A 7,611-nucleotide genomic window follows, 5' to 3' on the forward strand; every position below is an offset into this window, starting at 1 on the left:
CTGTCTCGAAAAACCAAAATAAATAAATAAATAAATAAAATTAAAAAAATAAAAATAAATAAATAAATAATAAAACAAAATAAGAAAATATAACACAAGGATGTTTCTAAAAACAACAAAAGCAATATCACCACACACAAAACCAAAATGTAAACCAAAAAAAAAAACCCTAAACATAAACTTAAAGACACATTAAACCAAAAAGATGTTGAATCACACATCATATAGTTTTCATCATACTAGTTGTTAATATATATGTGCATGAATACACACGTGTAAAGTATTTATGCATGCACTTATTATATAAGCATATTTATGTATAAATATACATATGTGTTATGGTTTGAATCTGACATGTCGCTCTCCAGCTGCTGCTGCTTTCTGTGAAGCCATGGGACCACTGGAGATGAGACTTTGCTGATAGAATTGGCGTCACTAGGGCAGGCCTTAGAAACCATCTCTGCTTCATGTTCTACAGTGATATGAGAAACTGGTACCACACATTATCACTGCAATTTTCTCTCTGCCACAAAGGATTAAAACTCTGTATGGTGTTTCTGTTACATATTTCAAGCACAGCAATACAAAAGTGATTACATCATTTTTTCTCTTTTTTTTTTCTATCGTGACAGGGTTTCTCTGTGTAACCCCAGCTGTCCTTGAACTCACTGTAGACCAGGCTGGACTTGAACTCAGAAATCTGCCTGCCTCTGCCTCCCAGGGATGGAATTAAAGCCACACTGCCCAGCTTTGTTTCTTTTTCACCAAGCCCTGGCAAGTGGTTTGGGGTCTGATTGCTGTTAGAATTTTTTTTTTTAAGATTTGTTTATTTTGGGCTGGAGAAATGGCTCAGTGGTTAAGAGCACCGACTGCTCTTCTAAAGGTCCTGAGTTCAAATCCCAGCAACCACATGGTGGCTCACAACCATCTGTAATGAGATCTGATGCCCTCTTCTGGTGCATCTGAAGATAGCTACAGTGTACTTAGATATAATAATAAATAAATCTTTAAAAAAAAAAAATTAAAAAAAAAAAAAGATTTGTTTATTTTATGTTTGAGTACACTGTAGCTGTACAGAACTCAGGACCTCTGCTCACTCTGGCCCAAAGATTTATTTATTATTATAATAATAAATAAATTTATTTATAAATAAAGATTTATTAATTATTATATGTAAATACACAGAAACTGTCTTCAGACACACCAGAAGAGGGCATCAGATCTCATTATGGATGGTTGTGAGCCACCATGTGGTTGCTGGGATTTGAACTCAGGACCTTCGGAAGACCAGTCAGTGCTCTTACCCGCTGAGCCATCTTACCAGCCCGAGTGAGAACTTTTAAGTTGCTTCTATGAGAATTTGCTTCCTTTTGTAATTCCTAGCATATGCATCAATGTCTTGCGTTGGTATGTGCACTTGGGATTCTCTAGTGCTAGAGTTTGCTTGTGAGCTGCCTGATATGGATGCTGGAACCAAACTCGAGTCCTACAAGAGCAGGAAACACTCTTAGTCTCTTATCCATCTCTCTAGCCCTCTCTCCCAAGATCTTATATTGGACAGTGTTAGAAACTTTGATCTAGTTGGTGGTGGTAGGGCATTTGTTGTTGCTCCAAAGGTTCTTTTAAGCCGACAGGACAATATGACACACATGCATGCAATGCACTATGAACATACTTACACATGTATATCCATATGTAAAAATCTGTATTTACAATGAATTAAAACTGCATTTCTACTAATATCTTGAGAGTGTGTTCCACCTTCCTCTTTTTGATTATTTGTGACCCTCCCTCTACTCTAACAGTGAGATCCTTGCTCTGTGACAGAATTGAATAGTCTCCAAAACTACAGCAATACTCTAACGTATTATATCATATATCAATCACATCCACAGTACACAAGGAAACTAGTGAGAATAGAAACCATAAAGGCATTAAAGTTCTCTGTTCAGGGAATTCAAAGAAGGACTATTGAATAGGATTAATGAACAGTTCAAAATCTTGAAAATGTAAAACGTACTTCCTAAGGAGAAAATGGCATTTGATCGAGAAGCTATAGAATCAAGCAGGGGACTGTGGTGTCTTCAGCATTTAAAAGTGTTCCTCCTTGGACAGATACCTCTCCCTACTCATACCCCCTCCTGTGTGTGTTTGGAAAATTTTTGTTTTGGGGTTTCGTTTTTTGTTTTTTTGTTCTTTTTTTTTTTTTTCTGAATAAAAAAAGATTCTACTAACCAAAAAAAAAAAAAAAAAAAAAAAAAAAAAAAAAGTGTTCCTCTTGCAGGGGAACGGAGTGATATAGGAGGCAGTAAGCTGGCTGCCTATCACTGAGGGACACTATTTTAATTTATCTACTGTTATTATGTTGTTTTATTCTACCATACAGTATCTCATAATGCAGCCTGGGCAAACTTAGAATTTGTGGTCCTTCTTCTATTTTCTCTTAATGCAGGCAGAAATCTCAGCTGTGTGTATGGTAACACACACCTTAGATCTCAGCACTTAAGAGGCAGATCTCTATGAGGTCAAGGCCAGCCCAATCTTCATAGTGAGTTCTGAGCTAGTAAGGCAACATTATGAAACCCTCTTTCAAAAAACAATATAAAAAGAAAAACCCTAATGATCTCTATCTGTTTGTTTGTTTGTTTGTTTTTTGAGACAGGAGTTTTCTCTGTTGCCCTCGCTTTCCTGGAACTCACTTTGTAGACCAGGCTGGCCTTGAACTCACAAAGAACCACCTGCTTCCTTAGTGCTGGGATCAAAGGTATGCACCACCACCACCTGGCATGAACTCCATCTTAATGAGATTCTTGTCCACTTTTATAGCCATCTGGCATTTTACTAGCATTTATGAGGTTTTAAAAAAACTACCGGGCTGGTGAGATGGCTCAGTGGGTAAGAGCACCCGACTGTTCTTCTGAAGGTCCAGAGTTCAAATCCCAGCAACCACATGGTGGCTCACAACCATCCATAACAAGATCTGATGCCCTCTTCTGGAGTGTCTGGAGACAACTACAGTGTACTTGCATATAATAAATAAATAAATATTTACAAAAAAAAAAAACTACCATATTCTTATATGGTCTAAGTTATACAGAGTTTTGGTGAAAACTAGTTAACTCTGCTTTATCAGGAAGAGACCATAATATCTAGTTTGGAAAGGAAGGTCATATCAGAACTCGTCTGGGGGAGAGGAAATAGAATTTTGACAAACAGAGAAGATAGAGAATGATATGATACTACAGCTTTATGGGGCCCTATGACATGGATGTGAAGTAGAAATGAGATCAAGCCCCACATTATGAAAAAGACTGCATTTCATGAGCATGGAAGGAAGCTAATGCATAACTGACAGCTCTAAGTAAAGGCTGATTTCCACCCTCACCCCCACCTCCTAAAGGTTGGTAATTGTCCATTAGTTATTCTGTGCAAACATCATGGCTTTGCTTATGGTGGTTGGGGGGGTCGTTGAGTTTTAACCCAGGAATTGCAGAGTCCCTCCTATTGCTGGCACCATCACTTTGCATCTGATCTTTATGATTAGGTGGAAAGACCATGGGTGTTGAACTGCTGAAATCATGAAGGTAGGATAGAAGAGATATATCTTTTTTTGGTGGTAAATGTCCATATTTTTCCTGTATTAAATCTTGAAGCATTTCTATGCAACTACATGCAGAATAGAACAGAGTCTGACTCAAAGGTTAACATAAAATGAATGTAGATATACTATGAGGTTAGAGATACTACATCTTTTCCTTAGTTTAGTCATCCACAAAATATTTATAGCACTTAGTAAAGAAAAAGTGGACTTCAAATTTCAGTTAATTAATTTAGGTAACTCTGTCAGATCCACATATCAAAGCTGCTATCAAAGCTAGAGGGCTGGGTGTGAAACCCATTCCTGCAGTGCTCAGGGAGATGAAAACAGAAGTATCAAGAGTTCATGGTCCAGACTGGAGAGATGGCTCAACGGTTAAAAGTACTGACTGCTCTTCCAGAGTCCCTAAGTTCAATTCCCAGCAACCACATGGTGACTCATAACCATCTGTAATGGGGATCTGGTGCCCTCTTTTGGTGTGTCTGAAAACAGCAACAAATACATCAAATAAATAAATCTTTGAAAAAAAAAAAAAAAAAGAGTTCATGGCCGTCTTCAGTTACATACTGAGTTCAAGATTAGTGGTCCAGTCATAGGTGCTCCCTCTCTGAAAGCAGTCTGCATTTAATCTGGTGTCTTATGACAATGCTATTGAAAGAGTACAAGACAAAAGGCAAAAGAAAGTATACAGAATCTATTTGCCTTAGGTCTCCTTTCAGTGATCTCTACTCATTTTAGAGGGGTGCAGCCTGGATTTTCTTCCTAGTTAGAAGCCCAGCCTGCAAGGAGAGTACAATTAGACACACAAGTCTGGAACCTTTCTGGATTGCTATTGACAATTTGTTGTTTCTGAGGGAGGGAAAGCCATTATCTTTAGTGGTGTAGCAGCTGAGAAGTTACCCAAAGATCTAGTAGACAGCTTGATTGTGAAGATGGTTTTGGATAAAAACCAAGAAGGCGGCTCCCTGTTCCTCCCTGTTCCAGAAACAGCCATGTCTTCTTCTTCTTCTTCTTTTTTTTTTTTAAGATTTATTTATTTATTTATTATATGCAAGTACACTGTAGCTGTCTTCAGACACTCCAGAAGAGGGAGTCAGATCTTGTTATGGATGGTTATGAGCCATCATGTGGTTGCTGGGATTTGAACTCCGGACCTTTGGAAGAGCAGTTGGGTGCTCTTACCCACTGAGCCATCTCACCAGCCCCAGCCATGTCTTCTTATGCAGTGCCAGCCTCGTCCCATAGACAAGATGGTGAAGGTCAGTGTGAACAGATTTGGCTCTACTGGAAGCCTTGTTACCAGGGCTGCTATCTGCTCTCCACATGGCAAAGTGGAGATTGTTGCCAGGAATGACCCCTTCATTGACCTCAACTACATGGTCTACATGTTCCAGTATGACTCTACCCGTGGCAAGTTCAATGGCACAGTCAAGGCTGAGAATGGGAAGCTTGTTATCAACAGGAAGCCCATCATCATCTTCCAGGAATGAGATCCTGCTAATATCAAATGATGTGTGCCACGAACTGGACTCAATCAGTGCCTTAACCCATGGGAGAATCAGGGTTCCGATACTCAAGTGGACAAGGAGTTGGTGGGGTAACAAACAGACATAAACACCAGAGAGTGTGTTGAATCTGAGTGCAATTTCTCAAAGCAAGCATCAGACTTATATTATAGCCAAAAACAAGGAAGTTAAGTGATACATTAAAGCCGGGCATGGTGGCGCACGCCTTTAATCCCAGCACTTGGAAGGCAGAGGCAGGCAGATTTCTGAGTTTGAGGCCAGCCTGGTCTACAGAGTGAGTTTCAGGTCAGCCAGGACTACACAGAGAAACCCTGTCTCGAAAAACCAAAACAAAAAGAAAAAAAAGTGATACATTAAGGCCATCCAAGGTACATTGAGGTTACCTGATGCAAAATGACTCCTTACATAAAACAGAGGAATGCATACATAAAGCTTACAGGAACCAGGGAATGTTTACAAATGGGATAAAAATCAGTGTTTACAACTGGGATAAAAAACAGCCCCACATAAGTTCAGTTTATTCTTAGAAGCCAGGGGCAAGGGCTTCATTCCCTTACCATAGTTAATCCAGCTTCTCCCTAGGCCATTGTAAATTCCCACTCAGCTATTATTCTAAGTATTTAGTTTCTTCTTAGACCACAACCCACCTTCTTCTTAGGCCACTGTAAACTCCTGTATATGGGAGTGACTTAATTGTTATTTATGTATGTGTAGGGAAACTCCATTTATCAGAGCAACCTATCAACTTTCTTCTAATATGTAATGTAGTCTTCCATACAGGACTGTAATGAGAATTCTAAGCTTATTTTGTGAACTAGCCCTGAGATTTCTGGCTCTTATCCAGTAAATTGTAATGCCTGATATCTTATTATCAACACTAGAGGCATTTAGTCTGAATGAGTAACATTCTTGTGAAATTCTAAGCTTAGGATCGGCACAATGACTGCCTAGGACACAGGTGAAAGCCAGGAAGCAATGTTTAATCTAATTTAGCTACTTGTCAAATCATTCCTTGGAGGCCCCTATAATAAAACAATACTGAAGGAAATCACTTTATTTTTTTTAACAATTTTTTATTAGATATTTTCTTGCTCCCCCCCCCCAATCCTGCTCTCCAATCCACCCACTCCTGCTTTCTGGCCCTGGTATTCCCCTGTATTGGGGCATATAATCTTTGCAAGACCAAGTGCCTCTCCTCCCAATGATGGCTGATTAGGCCATCTTCTGCTACATATGCAACTAGAGACATGAGCTCAGGGGGTACTGGTTAGTTCATATTGCTGTTCCACCTATAGGGTTACAGACTCCTTCAGTTCCTTGGGTATTTTCTCTAGCTCCTACATTGGGGGCCATGTGTTCCATCCAATAGATGACTCTGAGCATCCACTTCTGTATTTGCCAGGCACTGGCATAGCCTCACAAGAGTCAGCTATATCAGGGTCCTATCGGCAAAAAGGAAAGCACTTTAAACCTGTCATGACTATTGGCTATCACAAGGACATACATGGAGCATCTGTGCTAAGGGATGCCAAGGCTCCAGGAGACCAATTTCCATGAAACTGTTTGCCTCAGGACTGCAGCCAAGCTTTTGGGCTTGTGTTTCAGACTTCACTGGAGTGGGTGTGGCAGTGGTGATGCTGGTGCTGAGTTTGTCATGGAGTCTACTGGTGTCTTCACCACCATGGAGAAGGCCGATGCCCACTTGAAGTCTGGGGCCAAAAGGGTCATCATTTCTACTCTTTCTGCTGATGCTCCCATGTTTGTGCTGGGTGTGAACCATGAGACATATGACAACTCATTCAAGATTGTCAGCAATACATCCTGCACCACCATCTGCGTAGCCACCCTGGCCAAGGTCATCCATGACAACTTTGGTATTGTGGAATGGCTCATGACCACAGTCCATGCCATCATTGCCACTCAGAAGACTGTGGATGGTCCCTCTGGAAAGCTGTAGCATGGTGGCTATGGGGCTACCCAGAACACCATCCCTGCATTAACTGGTGCTGCCAAGGCTGTGGGCAGGTCATCCCAGAGCTGAATGGGAAGCTCACTGGCATTGCCTTCTGTGTTCCTAGCCCCAGTGTATCCCTTGTGGATCTGACATGCTGCCTGGAGAAACCTGCTAAGTATGGTGACATCAAGAAGGTGGTGAAGCAGACATCTGAGGGCCCAATGAAGGGCATCCTGGGCTACACTGAGGACCAGGTTGTCTCTTGTGACTTCAACAGCAACTTCCACTCTTCCACTTTTGATGCTGGGGCTGGCTTTGCTCTCACTGACAACTTTGTAAAGCTCATTTTCTGGTATGACAATGAATACGGCTACAGCAACAGGGTGGTAGACCTTATGACTTACATGGCTGCCAAGGAGTAAGAAACCCTGGACCACCCACCTGTACTGGCTAGTTTTGTGTCAACTTGACACAGCTGGAGTTATCACAGAGAAAGGAGCTTCAGTTGGGGAAATGCCTCCACGAGATCCAGC

At 40.9% G+C, this 7,611-nt stretch overlaps 1 pseudogene; it reads left to right on the top strand.

Moving 5' to 3' along the window:
• The first annotated feature begins 4,836 nt into the window (after positions 1-4,836).
• On the top strand, positions 4,837-7,500 carry LOC110338871 (annotated as a pseudogene).
• Positions 7,501-7,611: the final 111 nt, after the last annotated feature.

The sequence above is a fragment of the Mus pahari genome, chromosome 22, assembly GCF_900095145.1.
Source record: "Mus pahari chromosome 22, PAHARI_EIJ_v1.1, whole genome shotgun sequence".
In the NCBI taxonomy this organism is placed as follows: Eukaryota; Metazoa; Chordata; class Mammalia; order Rodentia; family Muridae; genus Mus; species Mus pahari.